This window comes from Arachis ipaensis, chromosome B1, assembly GCF_059453495.1.
Source record: "Arachis ipaensis isolate K30076 ecotype BB chromosome B1, ASM5945349v1, whole genome shotgun sequence".
NCBI classification, from domain to species: Eukaryota; Viridiplantae; Streptophyta; class Magnoliopsida; order Fabales; family Fabaceae; genus Arachis; species Arachis ipaensis.
In genome coordinates, this window is record NC_142436.1 from 65600572 (window position 1) to 65618513 (window position 17942).

The window sequence follows — 17942 nt, forward strand, 5'->3', positions numbered from 1 at the left end:
ATTTTTTTAAAATACTCCTGAATTTTGTCCAAGATTTGATAAGCATACCTGCATCCTATCATCTTTGTTTTGAAAGAGTCATCCATAGATTGTAACAACCAAATTGTTAGAAGATTGTCTCAAAGTTTTCAAGCTTTGAAGGTCCTAGAGATCTTATTCGATTGTTGATCAAATTTTGAATCAAATATTGCTGAAATAATTTTTTTTATTGAGATGATCTTCTAAATTATTGGCACTTATAGTGAAAAGAGTAAGTTATTGCTAGTCAAAAAACTTGTTTCATCGAGTTTATCCCTAATTGAAAAGAATTTTTGAGAAGTATTGTTGAGAGATGGAAGAGCATTTGCTATTGCAGCAGCTGTATGAGAGGATGTGATTTTTGGTTATGTATCCATGTCTAGATCGGTTTCTTATCCTGATACTATGTTAGGCACCAGAGATCAAAGGAGATATGAAAGAAATTAGAACAAAATGATACATATGTGAATATATTGAGAAAGAAGAATAAAAATTGAAATATTTTTGTATATTTTTAGGATTGGATTATACAAAGGAATAAATGAGTGCTAGCCACTAGATATAGCACAAGTACATTTATATAAAAATATATAACTCAACCTATAACTTACAGTGATAATAGAAATTAGTTACACTAGTTTTTTATTATTTCTTGCACTCTAAGTTATCTTTATTTAATTTGCCTATTCTGATATTTTTTTTCAACAAAACGCATCTCATTGTAGATTAGGTGGTAATATAAAATGACGTCGTTTGTTTTGTTTGTTTTATCTAGCACAATAAGTTAACATGCCAAATTAGCACACTGTTGATGGAAATGAGCTCATGAGCCAACATAAATTACCATTCAAAATTTTATGGTCTAACTTGAGTCAATTAAAATATTAGGGATCAATTTAAATTAACTAATTATTATTGATTGTGATCTAATCTTTTTTTTACACTTCTTTTTCTTTTTCTTTCACTTTCTTTCAGTCTTAGGTTATACAATTATTCCACGTTACAACAATTCTATAGGAAGAGCAACTCTAATCAACCGTTTTACTTAAAACAATTTTTTTACGAGAACTTTAATGATATATATATATATTGTTGGTGGTTCCCTAACTAAGTGGAGTCCACGTATTAAAAACAAGAAAAAAATAAAGAAACAAAGTGGCATATAGCCACGGAATGAAGAGAGAGATACTAAGGCTCTCTCATTTTGAAACAAAAGGAAAAAGAGAACAGTGCCATCGTCGAAGGAGAAGAAGAAATTGGGGAAAAAGGCAAGCAATTTTTGATCCGATTGAACCAGTAAACTTGCTCCATTTCTTATGAAATTTTAGTATGTTATTCCTGGTGTAGAGATGAACATTAGGATATAACTTGCTAGTTGTATTGCCTTTTCTTTTATCTGATTTGAGATACCCACTTTGTGGCGGGTTTATGTTAATTCTATAAGTTTTGATGATGTATTTTTTTGATTGTTGAGATACCCTAGTGTCACTAGGAAGACTGATTATGTACCTATTATTCTGATAGTGGAAGATTTTACTGAACTAGGTCCCGTAGATTTTTGTCCCTCTTTTGGGGATTTTCCCACGTTAAAATTCTGGTGTCTGATTATTTAATTTCTGCCATTATATTTGTTGCTTGAAGTATTTTTGGTATTACCTATTTAATCGCACAGGTTGTGAAAAAATTATTTTTGGGTGCTTCCACTGTTAGACAGGTTCTTGTTTGAACTTTTGTTGAGTTTTCCCATCAAAGTGGTATCTAGAGCCCTGGTTGTTAATTTTTGTGCTGATTAAATAGAGGAAAATACTCATGGGCCAAATATGGTCAAATTGAATTCCCAAAATTACTCGATTTGGAAGACCCTTATGGAAGATATGTTGTATAGCAAGGACTTGTATGATCCTGTGGAGTGGGATAAATCCAAAGGTACTAAATCCGATGCTAAATGGAAGAAGTTGAATCGGAAGACAGTTGCTTTGATTAGGCAATGGCTTGATCTTAGCATGTATCCACATGTTAACACTGAAACAAATACCGAAAAAATGTGAAATAAATTAAAGGAGTTATATGAGAGGAAGAATGTGCAAAACAAAGCATTGTTGATCAAGAAACTTGTCAATATGAAATATATTGAAGGTAAATCAATGCCAGAGCACTTGGGCATTTTTCAGGAGACGGTGAACCAACTGACAAATGATGAAATCACTTTGAATGATGAGTTGCAAGCTGTGGTTGTTGAGCTCTTTACCTGATAGTTAGGAAGTTATGGTTGTGACACTGACTAACTCAGCTCCAAAAGAAAATTTGACGTTAGCAATGGTTAAAGAGAGCATGTTGAATGAAGAAGCCAAAAGAAGAGAGTGAGGTTTGACTAATTCATCCTCCCAATCAGAAGCACTTGTTTCAGAGTCACGGGAGAGAAGTCAAAGTAGAAAACCTCACAGTTTTGACAAGTCAGAGAGTCGAAGCAAGTCAAGAAGAAAGTACAAGCCAAGAAAGAAGTTCATTTGTCACCATTGTGGCAAGCCGAGGCATATCAAGAGGTATTGTAGGTGCTTGAAAAGAGAACAATCAAGGGAAAGAAATGAAGACAAAGGTAAAGATGGTGATAAAAAAACTGCTGCTATTGTTTATGAAGATGTTCTTATTACATATGATGAAAATTATGTGAATCTTATATGTGATGATTCCACTTGGATTATGGACTCTGGTGTCTCATGTCATGTCACTCCGAGGCATGAATTTTTCACTTCCTATACTGCTGAAAATTTCAGCGAGATCAAATTGGAAGACAAAGGAGTGTGTGATATCATTGGTATGGATGATATGTGGCTTGAAACCAACATGGGATGCAAGTTGTAGTTGAAGAATATTAGGCATGTGCCAGATATGCAGTTCAATCTTATTTCAGTGAAGGCATTGGATCAAAAGGGGTATTGCACTTCTTTTGGTAGTGGAAAATGCAAGATTACCAAAGGGGCTCTCATTGTTGCTAAAGAAGACAATAGTCTCACTACTTTTTTCCGGCTGCAAGCAAAGTTGTGCAAAGAAGAGGTGAATGTAGCTGACGATTCCTCTTCTGATTTGTGGCATATACGTCTTGGTCACTTGAGTAAGAAAGAACTAAGTGTCTTAGCCAAGAAGCACTCACTTCCAGTTAAAGGTACAACTTTAATTACTTGTACTCATTGTTTTGTTGGAAAGCATGCTAGAGTATCATTTCATAGTTCTAGACCTTATAGGAGATCACATGTTTTTCAGATTTAGTTCACACTGATGTTTGCACTATGGATGCTAAGACATTAGGTGGTGCATCATATTTTGTTACTTTTATTGATGATTATTCTCGAAAAGTGTGGGCTTTTATTTTGAAATCTAAAGACCAGGTGCTCGGTTTCTTCAAACACTTTCATGCAAGTGTTGAAAGAGAAACAGGAAGGAAATTGAAATATGTTTGAGCAGATAATGGTGGTGAATATAGGGGTCCATTTGAAGTGTATTGTAAAGGACATGGGATCAAGCTTAAGAAGACGGTTCCTAAGACTCCTCAACATAATGGAGTTGTAGAGAGAATGAATCGCACTATCAATGAGAGAGTCATGTGTATGCTCTCTCATGCAAAGTTGCCTAAATCCTTTTAGGGTGAAAAGATGAGGAATGTAGTAGATTTGATCAACCTTTCTCCTTCAGTTCCACTAAATGGTGATGTTCCAGAGAAAGTTTGGAGAGGGAAAGATGTCTCCTATATTCACTTGTGAGTGTTTGGCTGTAGTGCTTTTGTTCACATTTCAAGAGATGAAAGGTCCAAACTTAATGGAAAGTCAAAGTAGTTATCTTCATGGGTTATGGTCACAAAGACTTTAGTTACAGATTATGGGATCCGGTGAGCAAGAAGATAATTAGAAGTCGAGATGTGATTTTTCTTGAAGACCAAACTATTGAAGATATTAAGAAGACAGATAAACCAATAACTGTTAGACGTTCTGCTGATGATAAACATGGACCTTCCACTAGACCTCATATTGATGAGGGAGATGTACAAGTTGATAATGTTGATTTATATGATGAACCTACACCTCAACCTGAAGTGCCAGATGCAGAAGTTTCACCAGATGTTGAAGTTCCACTTGAACCACCAGTTGAGCCTGAATTGAGAAGATCTACTAGAGAGCGTCATCCTTCTCAGAAATACTCTCCTCATGAGTATGTGATGAAAACTGAGATTCGAGAGCCAGAGAGCTACCAGGAAGCTATGTCTGATGATCATAAGGAAGATTGGTTGAAGGCCTTGTAAGAAGAAATGAAATCCTTGCATGGGAATCATACATTTGAATTGGTGATGCTACTAAAGCATAAGAGAGCATTTAAGAATAAATGAGTGTTCAAATTGAAAGCGGATAAAAATGTCTCACGGCTAAGGTACAAAACTCAATTGGTTGTGAAAGGTTTTGAGCAAAAGAAAGGTGTTAATTTTGAGGAGATTTTCTCTCCAGTTGTGAAGATGTCCTCTATTCGAGTTGTGCATGGATTGGCAGCTAGCTTGAATTTAGAGGTTGAGCAGCTTGATGTGAAGACTGCATTTCTTCACGGTGACATAGATAAAAAAATTTATATGGAGTAACCAAAGGGTTTCGAGGTTAAAAGAAAGGAGCATCTTGTATGCAAGTTGAAGAAGAGCTTATATGGGCTAAAGCAAGTGCCAAGGCAGGTACACGAAGTTTGATTTCTTCATGGAAGGTCATGGGTATAGTAAGACTTCTTTTGATCATTGTGTGTATGTTAAGAAATTCTCTGATGGTAATTTTATAATTCTCTTGCTTTATGTTGATAACACGTTGATTGTTGGTTATGACACTAAGAAGATTGAAAGTCTTAAGAAAGACTTGAACAAATCATTTACTATGAAGGATTTGGGTCCTGCAAAGAATATCTTTAGCATGAGTATCACTCGTGACAGGAAGAATGGAAACTGTGGTTGTCGCAACAGAAGTATATTGAGAAGGTTTTAGATAACTTTAGCATGAGTAATTTCAAACCTGTTAGTACTCTACTTGCTAGTCATTTCAAGCTGAGTTCGCAGCAATGTCCTACAAGTGAGAAAGAGAAAGCAAAAATGAAAAAGATTCCATATGCATCTGCAGTTGGTAGTTTGATGTATGCTATGGTGTGTACTAAGCCAGATATTGCTCATGCCATTAGAGTTGTTAGTCGGTTTCTCTCTAATCCTGGCAAGGAATACTGGCAAGAAGTGAAGTGGATTCTCAGATACTTAATGGTACTTCCAGAGTTTGTTCATGCTTTGGGAGTGGCCAACCTACGTTGGATGGTTACACAGATGCGGATATGGCTGGGGATCTTGATTCAAGAAAATCGACTTATGGTTATATGATGACTTTTGTAGGGGGATCTGTGTCATGAAAATTTTAACTTCAGAAATGTGTTGCTTTGTCTACTACAGAGGCAGAATACATTGCTGTTGTTGAAGCTTCTAAGGAACTCTTGTGGATGAAGAAATTTCTACAAGAGTTAGGCATCAATTAAGAGAAGTTTGTGTTATTTTGTGACAGTCAGAGTGCTATCCATCTCAGCAAGAATCTGACGTTTCATTCCAAATCGAAGCACATAGAGGTGGGGTCACTACAAGAAAAAGCAATATTTGTAACAAAAAAAATTGTTACAAAAAATTGAAATTTTGAAACAAAAGGATTTTGTAACAAAAAAAGGGGCCGTTGCAGTATGTCCCGTTACAAAAAGTTTTTGTAACAAAAAATGGAATTGTTACAATTCAAAGTGATATTTTGTAACAAATTTTTCTGATACAAAAAACCAGAAGTCGTTACAAAAGTGGTAACAAATTTTGATCTTCAAGGTATTTTTTGTGACAATCTATTTTTTCCTATCATAAAATTTTGTTACAAAATGTAACTTGATTTTGTAACATTTTTTTTCTTTAGTTACAAAACACTATTTATTTTGTAATAATTTTTTAATACAAATTACACACATAATTTATCAAATTATATTTTTTTTAATTAATTAATATATTAACTAATTTACTCAACAAGTCAACATTTATATAATATATAATAACATAGATAGTTCAAATATCTTTCATTAACTAATATTGTTTTATAAATCTTCAACATATAAACTTTAAAGTACAAACTAACAAGACACATTGAAAAATCTTAATGAACTAGATAGATACATAGGACAAGAAAAATAAGAAATTATAGATCTCCAAAATGTAAACTATAAATTACAAACTCCATCATGTTCATATAGCTCCTTTCTCATTTCTCATGGAGAAGTTCTAATAAGTGTCACACACATGAAAAGACCACCAAACAAAAAACACTAACTTAAGAAATAATATTTGTTTTTCCTTTAAAAATGCACAGGAAAAAACAAAAACATATAAATTTTATTCATAATGATATCAAAATCTAATACTTAAATACTCAAACCAAGAAACTAATTATTGAATAATTAATAGATCGTATGTCATAGATAATTAGAGAATTAAATAAAAGCTAATGAATAAGAACCATTTAATAAAAGTGTACATAAGTTGAATAATAGCTCTTAACAATATGATAACTTTTCCTTTGTGATAAAATCTCATGAATAAAAGCTCACCTTCCAAACCCATGTTTGACAATGTTCTGAAATGATAGCAAGTTAATCTCTTAGCAGTAAATTCAAGATAAGGAAGCAACTAAGTGTGAAATCTCATATTCCTAGGGAGGTTTTCGGTAAAGATCCAAAATCTATGTTGAAAGCTTGGTTTAGTGGAAGGCCGTGTAAAATAAAAATTGAAGCTGTAGAGCAACCGTATCTAGAAATTCAAATGAAAATGCAACAACAAATCCAAAGTCCAGGTTCAAAATCAGCAACAATATCAACCCAGCCAAAGCATTCCAAATTTTAAATAATCACAAACAAACCAACAAATCATGAAAACAAAAATTATAGATATTCAATTGGAGCACCTAAACCTGAAGGCAACAATCCTCAACAATTTGATCAAGACAGTCACAATCTAATCACCATTAAGCCACAAAAGCACAAAGAATAACAGGACAGTAGCACATTTACCATGAATAATTACAAATAGTAGTAAGAGCTAATCAACAATCAATGAATGAAAAACTGAAAACACAAATCATTCAAGAATAATTCAAAGATCAATAACACTTATGAATAAAGCAAAAAAATGAATAACAAAGTTACACTATTACAATGAGCCACGAACAGAGTATTGACCTTTAAAGATGCTAAGCTGGCAGCAAACACAACAATAGACGACGGACAAAGAGCATCATGTGATTATTATCAAGCAATTTCATGTAGCTCCACCTCTTGAGCACAAAAAGGATAACTTTCATCATTATTCTTAATTTCTTATATTCAAATAGTTTCCATATAGAGTTGTGTTAATCTCATGCAATGGCTCTACAGGATAAATATGAGTACATAAAATATTTTTTTTATACTAAAATCAAACTTGGTCAGTAGCCATTGAGAGCATAATTGGGACAAGTAAAAAATAAATCATCCTTGCATCGTGGCAATTACAGAATGATATTTTCACATTCTAAATCAATGCTTTTGCAGTTTCAAAATCATACAATTCAGCAAAAATAACTCAATGACCAAGATAACTATATCACTAATCATTAGATTACTGTTTCTTCCACTCATGAAATTGCAAACTTAATCAAACAGTTATCCTATGAAGCATAATGATTTTATTTTCAAAACAAAACTAAGATTTTCAAGCAACTGAACACACACATGCACACACTAATTAAAATGAAAAATCGCGAAAGAACTAAAATTGAAAGACCTTGCACAGTTGCAATACCAGAGTAAGTAAAATGCAAGCTGAAGCAAATTCGTAGAGTAGCACTGTTGCACTTTTCATAATAATTAAGTAAATAAATTTTCAAACCCATTTTTTATCAACAACCGTACTTCACTCAAGCAATCAAACAATCGCATCCACAAGAAAAACATAATCACAGAAATATATTTTTGCATCAATATCTATTTATCACAACTCTGTAATGTAAAATAGAGTTTGAGAAAACTCCTACCTCGATTGTCAAAACTCAAAAACTCAAACGCGTCACAACCCCACTTTTCCCTCGCAGCCCGCAGCAATCACAGCTTCAATCGCGACTCGCAATAATCAAAACTCAACCCTACATTTACCAAAACTTCAGAAATATATACAGAAAAGCGACAAATAAGTTTTCGAAGCAGAAGTAACTTACTGCACAAAAGAAATCAAGAGCAAAGCAGCCGCAACTCCGGTGACGACGGCTGTAATAACATGTAAGGAAAATAAAGCTCCTGGAATCTCAAAAGGAAATAAACCAAACTCAACCCTTACTGGCAGCGTTTTCGACGACGGCAGCGGCAGAAGCGGCGGTGGCTGGGCGCGTGTCTCCCTTCACTCCTCTGCTCCTCATACTCTCTCTCTCTCTCTCTCTATCTCTCTCTCTCTCTCTCTCTCTGCGACCCGACAGCTTCTCTCTCGACGACAACAACCAACGCAACGGTGTCTTCTCCTCAACAGTGGCAAAACCCTCTACGGCAACAATGGCGAGGCGGCTGAGCTCGTCAACGACGGTGGCGCAGAGGCAGTGGCTGGCGCGACACTCCCTCTCTCACCCGCGAGCTCTCTCTTCCCTCTTCGTAAACAGCGGCGGCAACGGCGTCTGGAGGTGGCGGCACGACGGCAGCGGGACGTGGTAGCGGTGGCGCGGCTGGTTGGCGAGCCGAGGCGAAACGATAGCACGGCTTCCTCCTCCCTTCTTCTTCCTCGCGGCGCAACTCCCTCTCTTCCCTAATTCACGGTGTGTGTGTGTGTGTGTGTGTGTGTGTGTGTGTGTGTGTGTGTGTGTGTGTGTACTGTTGAGTGAGAAATATGGGGGGTTTGGCGGTGAGGTGGGTGGAGATTAGGTTAGTGGCCTTTGATTTTGCTGAGTTAAGATAATAATATCTTTATGGTTACAATGGTCATTTAATAACGCATATGTATGTATTGCTGTGATTTGAATATAGTTTATGAGTAAATAACATTATTAGTTAGAAACTTAGAATCTATAGATCATTTTTTTGGTTACATGAATCCAGTTAAGAGGAAAAACAAAACGCACAATCTCTTTTTTTTTTAAATAAAATTAGGGATTTTGGGTAATTTAATAATTTTAGTAAAATTAGGATAATAGAGTAATTGAAAACCAAATTTTAATCCAATAATAATAATATTGTTCGGTAGGTCGGGTACCGGACGGATCGGGTTGGTATACTGGTTGGTGATGAGGGGTCTCGCCTCATCGTGAACTGCCGGTCTGGTGTAGGCGGGGTCCCGAGCACTTCTTGTAGAGAGGGGGTGTCACCTGCAAAGACACTCCGACGCTCTAGTAAGTAATGTGCAGGCGAAAAAGGGGGAGAGTGATGTGTGACGTACCTTGGGGGAAGGGTAAAACCTTCCTTTTATATACTGTGTCAGAGGTGGGCCCTACAAGGACAGGCCCACTTTTTCCGAGACGTTCTCCCACAGCTGTAAGTGAGCTGTCTGGGACGCGTGTCCGGGTCGGTTGCGGGGCGCCTCACCCTTGACCATCCGGGTCGGGTGGCGCTCGGGTCGGGCCGACCCGTGGAGGGTTTGGGCCAGGTCGTAACAGTGCCCCCACACGCCAATGATAGTCGTGGGAGCTATTAGTGGCGTGTTATTTCATGTTCCATGCATTATCGTCGGGTCGGCCGCCCGTGGAAGGGACATGTCCCCTGCGCGCGTGTCTCTTGGTTGTTGAGGCAACCGTTCGTCGCTTCGTTCTTCGCGCTGAGCATTAAATGCTCATAATGGGTTGCAAAACCCCATGCGCAAATACTATTTTTCCCCCAAGTCTTTCGCGCTTTCTAAGTGGCAGTTTTAAACAGTTTGCTTCAACTTTTTTCCCTTTTACACTCTTGTTTCATCCATCTCCCTGCTATCTCCCTCTTCTTCTTTCAAAAATTTCAGAGCGTTGTTGTAGTATCCTTGTGCATCTTCCCTTCATCCTTCTCAGTTTTCGCAACAAATTCAGGTAATCCTTGGACCTCTCTCTTTTCTGCTTCGTTGTTGTACGCTTGTTGTTTGTATTTGCTTTGTGTTCTTGCTGTCTTATTTGGTTTTTGTTGCTAGATGACCTTTTTGTGCTAAGTAGATGTGTTAGGGGAGGGGTACCATTCCAGGATAGGTTTTTAGGTGGCTTGCATGATAGGTGTAGCTTTGGCCATGCTTGAGCTTAACTGTTGAATAGGATGGACATAGTTTCTGGATTTTTTCCAGACTCCCGACCTCATAGACTAATGGAGTGGTACCCCCACTATAGGTATGCCTCGCGTCGTCTCCCGGGCTTCTGTTTTCGCCGTGAACTATGACCCCTATGCCTGGGTGACCTCAGATGTGAAGGACTCGCCGAACCAGATGGATCTAAAGGAGTTGACGGGGTTCCGGCAAGCCGGGTATCTGTGCGGGGGGACAGATGAGGAGGCCAATTACGAGACCTTCGTTCCTGCCCCCAACGAGAGATTGTATGAGATTAATTTTCGTTCTCCCCGGGTCGCCGACTGGATTTGGTTTTACAAAGCCATGTTCACCCAGGTTGGCGTTCGCCTACCATTTTTCGATTTTTAGATGTCGCTTCTTAATCGGATATCCGTGTCGCCGTCGCAACTCCATCCGAACAGCTGGGCTTCTATCCACTGTTTTGAGATGGTTTGTGAATATCTCGAGCTGCCGGTGTCAGTGGATGTCTTCCTCTTCTTCTTCAACCTTACCAACCCCTCCAAACAAGGGAATGCAAGGAAAGGGTTCCTGTCCTTTCGGTCTGCCCAATGCCGGAGGATATTTGGCCTGTTTGAGGACTCTTATCATGGGTTCAAGGACAAATTCTTCAAAGTTCGTCCCGTTAAAGGTCGCCATCCCTTTTGGTTATCGTTAGAGGGGGAACGCCTCATCCCGACTTATTGGAGCTTCGGGGCGGGGTCTAATTCTTTCATTAAGGTGACCTACAAGGGAATGTCCCCTGTAAATAAGAGGATTGCCGATGTGCTGTTTGCTCTTTTTGGAAAGAACCCCGTGAACCCCCACCTCCTTATGGGTGAACGGGAGTCCGCCAGAAATTATATTTGTGAGCTGTTCTGTCTTGTGCTTTTGCATTGTTTGCTTTTTAATTTGTTCTTCCCGATATCACGACTAACGTATTTGTTTCTCTGTTGTAGTGGAGATGTCTGCTTCAGTGACCGGGCTCGAAAATTTGGTCAAGACCTTCTTGGAGGATAGCGATGAGGAGAAGGCTGACGAGAAGGATGCCAGGAAGCTGGAAGGCCCTTCCGGGGAGAAGGAGAATCAAGCTGTACCTTCCCCCCGGGACGTCGAGACGTCCGATAAGAATTCCGTCGGAAGGCAGGCTTCTCCCACTCCCGATGAGACGGCCGGTATTGAGCAGTCGCCCCCTACTCAGCGGGAGCATGATGATATGAAGCTTGTCCCCACTCCCAAAAGATGAAGGGCATCTTCCAGCCCGAAGGAAGCCCTCACCGTGATGGAGAGGAACTTCGATGCTGGGGCCTTTATTGATAATCAACTGATTCCCAGTACGGAGGATCACTTCCTTGGAACCGAACTCGCGGGGCAGGCGAGGTGGATGTATCGTACCCTTTTCCGTGGGGTGGTGATAGCCCGAAAGGCCGAGTTCGAGTTGTTGGGCATGCAGGCGTTGCGAAGGAAGCTCGATACTGCCGCCCAGGCCAACAACGAATTCAAGGTCCAGGTTGAAAAGCTTCAGGAGCAATTGGCCGCCGCGGAGAGGGGGCGCAAGGATGCCGAGGAGAAGGCTGCGTCCTTTGAGGAAAAAATGAATGCCTCCGACACCACTGTCTCCCGTTTAACCGAGCGGGAAATGACTCTAGAGAGCCATCTCAATGCCGCGCAGGGTCGGGTGGTTGCTGCGGAGGAGGAACGTGACGCGGCCGTCTCGTCGGTTGAGGCTGCGCGAGCCGAGGCGGAAGAGTTGAAGAGGAAATACAAGGCAGTCAGGGAGCAGGGAAAGAACGCGATCTTTATGACCAAGGAGGTTCTCAAGGTCCAGGTAAAGATCGTGGTCCCAGAATTCGATACGTTGGCTATTGGAGTCTTCAAAACAATCCAGGACGGCAAGATTGTCCGACGCCACCGTCTCCCATTTAACCGAGCGGGAAATGACTCTAGAGAGCCAGCTCAACGCCGCGCAGGGTCGGGTGGTCGCTGTGGAGTAGGAACGTGACGCGACCGTCTCGTCGGCTGAGGCTGCGCGAGCCGAGGCGGAAGAGTTGAAGAGGAAATACAAGGCGGTCAGGGAGCAGGGAAAGAATGTGATCTTTATGACCGAGGAGGCTCTCAAGGCCCAGGTGAAGATCGTGGTCCCAGAATTTGATACGTCGGCTATTGGAGTCTTCAAAATAATCCAGGACGGCAAGATTGTCCGACGCCACCGTCTCCCGTTTAACCGAGCGGGAAATGACTCTAGAGAGCCAGCTCAACGCCGCGCAGGGTCGGGTGGTCGCTGCGGAGGAGGAACGTGACGCGGCCGTCTCGTCGGCTGAGGCTGCGCGAGCCGAGGCGGAAGAGTTGAAAAGGAAATACAAGGCGGTCAGGGAGCAGGGAAAGAACGCGATCTTTATGACCGAGGAGGCTCTCAAGGCCCAGGTGAAGATCGTGGTCCTAGAATTCGATACGTCGGCTATTGGAGTCTTCAAAACAATCTAGGATGGCAAGATTGTTGATATGCCTTGAAAATGAGCTCTTGTAACTTTGTGTTTTTGTGTGGCTTTGTAAGATACTTGTTATAACTGTTGAGACCTTTGCTACTTTTTAGTGGTCGCCTGGTCGGCCTTTTATTATCGCCTTTATTCTGTTTGTTTAGTAGCACCTATGTTTTGTTACCATTTTTCTGGTGTGGACTTATTGTTTGTGTCCTTTTTGCCGTTTATGTTGGTAACGGTTGGAACCGTCTTGGTCGTGTTATCGCGGCCGTTAGTCATGGCTATGATCTGACTGGCTCCCGGGGTGATCAGTCCCGGGTTGCCGTTGAAGAACGCGATTGTGTGGAATACGTATTGGAGAATAGTAGATAAAGAATTTAGACAAGTAAAAATTAGTCGTTAGCCAGACAAATTTGTGAACATGGCAGGTATTGGCTCGTCAGGCCGCTTGGCCAGTGTGCCCAAGCTACGAATAGAATCTCCTTAGGTTACCTGCATTCCATGTTCTCGGGATTTCTTTGCCGTCAAGTCTCTCCAGCTTGTAGGCACCTTTGCCAAGCACTTCTTTGATTCTGTAGGGGCCTTCCCAGTTTGCCGCCAGCTTTCCTTCTCCTCGGGTTGGTAAACCGACGTCGTTGCGTCGCAGGACGAGGTCTCTTTCCTCAAATTCCCTCCTGAGGACTTTAGTGTTATAGCGTAGAGCTATTCTTTGTTTCAGTGCTGTTTCTGACAAGTGGGCCATCTCTCTGGTCTCGTCCACCAGGTCCTTTTCCACTGCTTCTTCTACTCCTACAAGAAGTAGCCGTGGGCTCGGTTCGCCAATCTCCACAGGTATCACCGCGTCGACTCCGTATGTTAGGCAAAAGGGGGTTTCCCCTGTGGAGCTTTGCTCGGTTGTCCGGTAGGACCAGAGAACCGAAGCGAGCTCATCGGCCCATGCACCTTTCTTGTTGTCTAAGCGTTTCTTGAGGCCTAGTAGGATGACTTTGTTTGCAGATTCCACTTGTCCATTCGTCTGGGGATGTTCAACTGAGGAAAACTTTTGCTTTATCCCCAGGCCGGCGAGGAACTCCGTGAACTTCTTGTCAGTGAATTGCGTCCCATTATTCGAAATGACGACCTCTGGTATGCCGAAACGGGTTATCACCTGCCTCCACATGAACTTCCTGTAATTGGATGAGGATATGCTAGCTAGCGGTTCAGCCTCTATCCATTTGGTGTAGTAGTCGATGGCAACTATGAGATACTTAACTTGTCCTGGGCCGACCGGGAAGGGCCCCAATATGTCGACTCCCCATTGAGCGAAAGGTCGGGTAGACGTCAGTAGGCTCAACTCGGAAGCCGGCGCTTTGTGGAAGTTGGCGTTTTCTTGACACTTTACGCATTTTCTGACAAATTCCCTGGAGTCTTTCATCATTGATGGCCAGTAATACCCAGCTCGGATGAGCTTCCTTGCTATGGCTTTGCCCCCAATGTGGTGGTCGTAGCATCCCTCGTGGACTTCTCTAAGTATGTAGTCCGTCTAGTCGGGGTGCAAGCACTTCAGTAGGGGTTAGCTGAGTCCCTTTCTGAACAGTTGTCCTTGTATGATTACATATATGGCCGCCTCTCTTCTCAACGTTTTGGTTGCTTTCTCATCATCAGGTAGTATGCCATGTTCCAGGAAGTTTATGATGGGGTCCAACCAGGAGGGGCTTGCTTCCGCCAAATGGAGGGCGACCGTTGGCTCCTTTACCATGCCCTGGATGAGAGACCGGTTGTCCGCTCCTGGCTTTGTGCTTGCTAGTTTAGATAGGAGGTCTGCCCGTGTGTTTCTTTCCCTTGGAACGTGTTGGACCGTGACTTCCTGGAATTGCCTAGTCAATTCTCTAACCTTTTCCAAATACCTTTGCAGCAACGGGTCTCTTGCTTGATAGCTTCCGTTCACTTGCGAGGTGACGACCTGTGAGTCGCTGCACACTTCCAGCCTTGTCGCCCCGACTTCCCTGGCTAGGGTCAGTCCTCCCAAGAGGGCTTCATATTCCGCTTGGTTGTTCGATACGGGGAATTCGAACTTGGTCGATTGCTTGTACACGACCCCGACTGGGCTCTCTAAGATGACCCCAGCGCCCCCGGATGTCTGGTTGGAGGCCCCGTCTACATGGAGCCTCCACCGTGTGCCCGTTTCCTCGGGGGGATCGCCTATTACCTCCACTAGGAAATCTGCCATTGCCTGTGCCTTGATTGCATGCCGGGGCTCGTACTGCAAATCATATTGGGAGAGCTCGATGGCCCATGTCATCATCCTTCCTGCCAAATCAGGCTTTTGGAGTACTTGACGAATTGCTTGGTCCGTTCTCATGACAACACGGTGGCTCTGGAAGTACTGCCTCAGCCTTCGGGAGGAGGTTAAGAGTGCCAGAGCCAGTTTCTCCAATTTGCTATACCTCAGCTCTGCTCCTTGTAACACCCTGCTTACAAAGTAGATTGGTTGCTGAGCTTTCCCTTCCTCTCGTATCAGCACTGCTGCAAGCGCTTCCTCTGTTACGGCCAGGTAGAGGTAGAGTGGTTCTCCGGCCATTGGCTTCCCGAGCACCGGAGGTGATGCTAGGATCTCTTTGAAGTGGTCGAACGCTTTCTCACATGCAGGAGTCCATTCGAACGCTATCCCCTTTTTCATCAGATTGAAAAAGGGCAAGGCTTTTGCTGCCGATGCGCCGAGAAAACGGGATAACACCGTCAGCCTTCCTGCCAATCGCTGTACGTCTTTGATACAACCCGGGCTCTTCATCTGGAGAATCGCTTGGCATTTCTCAGGGTTGGCTTCTACCCCTCTTTGGGTTATCATGAACCCTAGGAACTTCCCGGCTTCCATGGCAAAGGCGCATTTGAGCGGGTTGAGCCTCATGCCGTTTTGTCGGAGGGACGCGAACACGCCCCCCAGGTCGCTTAGGAGATCGTCGGGTCGTGTGGTTTTTACAAGGATGTCATCCACGTAGACTTCTACTGTCTTGCCTATGAGCTCGCTGAATATCTTGTTCATCAGCCTCTGGTACGTGGCGCCAGTGTTTTTCAAGCCAAACGGCATCACTTTGTAGCAATAGATCCCTCCAGGCGTTATGAACGCCGTTTTGTCTTCGTCGGGCTGGTGCATCGGTATTTGATTGTACCCAGAGTAAGCGTCCATGAAGCTCAGATACCGGTACCCCGCTGCCGCGTCGATGAGTGCGTCGATGTTGGGGAGGGGATAGCAGTCCTTGGGGCATGCCTTGTTGAGGTCGGAGTAGTCCACACACATTCTCCACCTCCCATTTTGCTTTTTCACCAAGACCACGTTCGATAGCCAAGTCGAGTAGTCCAGCTCTCGGATGAACCCCGCTTCGAGGAGGCTGGCCGTCTGCCTGGCCACCTCCTCCGCCCTTTTCTGCGACATCTTCCTCCTCCTTTGGGCCACTGGTTGGGCTTCCGGCTTGACGGCCAGACAGTGCAACATGAGTTGGGGATCTATTCCCGGCATGTCGGCCGGTGTCCAAGCGAACAGGTCGGCATTGGCTCTGATCATCTCCATCAAAGGTCCCTTCAATCCATGGGGGAGATTTCTTTTTATGAACGTGAACTTCTCCTCCGTGTCCCCGACCTTAAATTTTTCCAGGTCCCCCTCTGGCTCGGGTCTAGGTTTGTCATCTATTCTGGCGTCCAGGTCGGCTAGAAAAACCCCTGATGCTTCTTTAGACTTTTTCCTCAAGGAGAGGCTGGCGTGGTCGTAGGCGACTGCCGTTTCCAGGTCTCCTTTGATGGATTCGATAGATCCGTCATCAGTAACAAACTTTATTACAAGCAGTTTCGTGTTTATCGCCGCGCCAAGGTCGTTGATGGTTTTTCTTCCCAGAATGATGTTGTAAGCTGTGGAATCTCGCAAGACCCCGCCCCTGTCCTTGTCCCACTGAGGTCGGGAGGGAGATGATCCCATCCGGCTTGATGAAGTGGTCGCCTAACCCTACCACACCGTGCTGGTGGGTCGCTAGGTCGGTGTCACGCAGCCCCAGGGCGTCAAATACGTTGCGGAACATGATGTTCGAGTCCGCCCCCGTATCCACGAGGATCCGCTTGACGAGGCCGGTTCCGACTCTGGCCGTAATGACCATAGGGGGACTTTCCAGTATCTCGTCAAACCACTGGTCTTCGGGACCAAAGGAGATGGATGGGAGCCTCCGGGAATTTCTCGCAGATGAGGAGGAGACGGCCAGGACCTCAGCGTCTTTCTTCTGTGCCGCTTTCGACCTCGGGGCCGAATTCCTGGAAGTTACCACGTTCACCACCGTGAGGCCGTGGTCGTCTCCCTCCGGTTCTTGGCGTCACCTTATTGCCCGGGGCCTGTCTTCGCCTTCGTGGTCGCGATTCCGTCTCCTTGGCTCTCTAATGAGGTGGGAGAATTCGGCGAGCTTCCCATCCCTGATTGCTTGCTCTAGTGCATCCTTCAGGTCGAAGCAGTCTTGGGTCTTGTGTCCGTACCCCTTGTGATATTCGCAATAAAGGCTCTTGTTTCCTCCTGTTCGGTCCTTCAGAGGTCGGGGTTTCGACAGTATTCCTTTTTCGGCTATCTGTTGGTAAACTTCCATGATTGGTGCCGCCAAGGGGGTGTAGTTGGTGAACTTCCCGACTCGGGGAAACGGCCTTGGTGTTTTGCTCGGACCGCCATCCCTGGCGTGTTTCTTTCGCCTTTCTCCGCCCTCGTGGTGCTGGGTTTGGGTGTAGGGGGGTTGCCGTTTATTGGCAGCCACGACCCGGCTGACTTCTTCGTCATTAATGTACTCCTTAGCCACACATTGGATCTCCTGCATTGTCCATACTGGCTTCGTAGTGAGGTACTTTCTGAAGTCCTCGTTCAGGAGTCCGTTTGTCAAACACAGGCTTGCCACTGAGTCTGTCAGCCCGTCGATTTCCAGGCACTCGTCGTTGAATCTGTCTAGGTATTTCCTGGTCGACTCGTTGGGTCGTTGGGTCACCCCAAGCAGGTTGATTGGGTGCTTCGCCTTTGCAATTCTGGTCATGAATTGGGCTAAGAAGGCTTGGCTGATGTCCGCGAAGCCGGTCACCGAGCCCTGCGGGAGGTTATTGAACCACCGTATTGCAGGTCCTGCCAG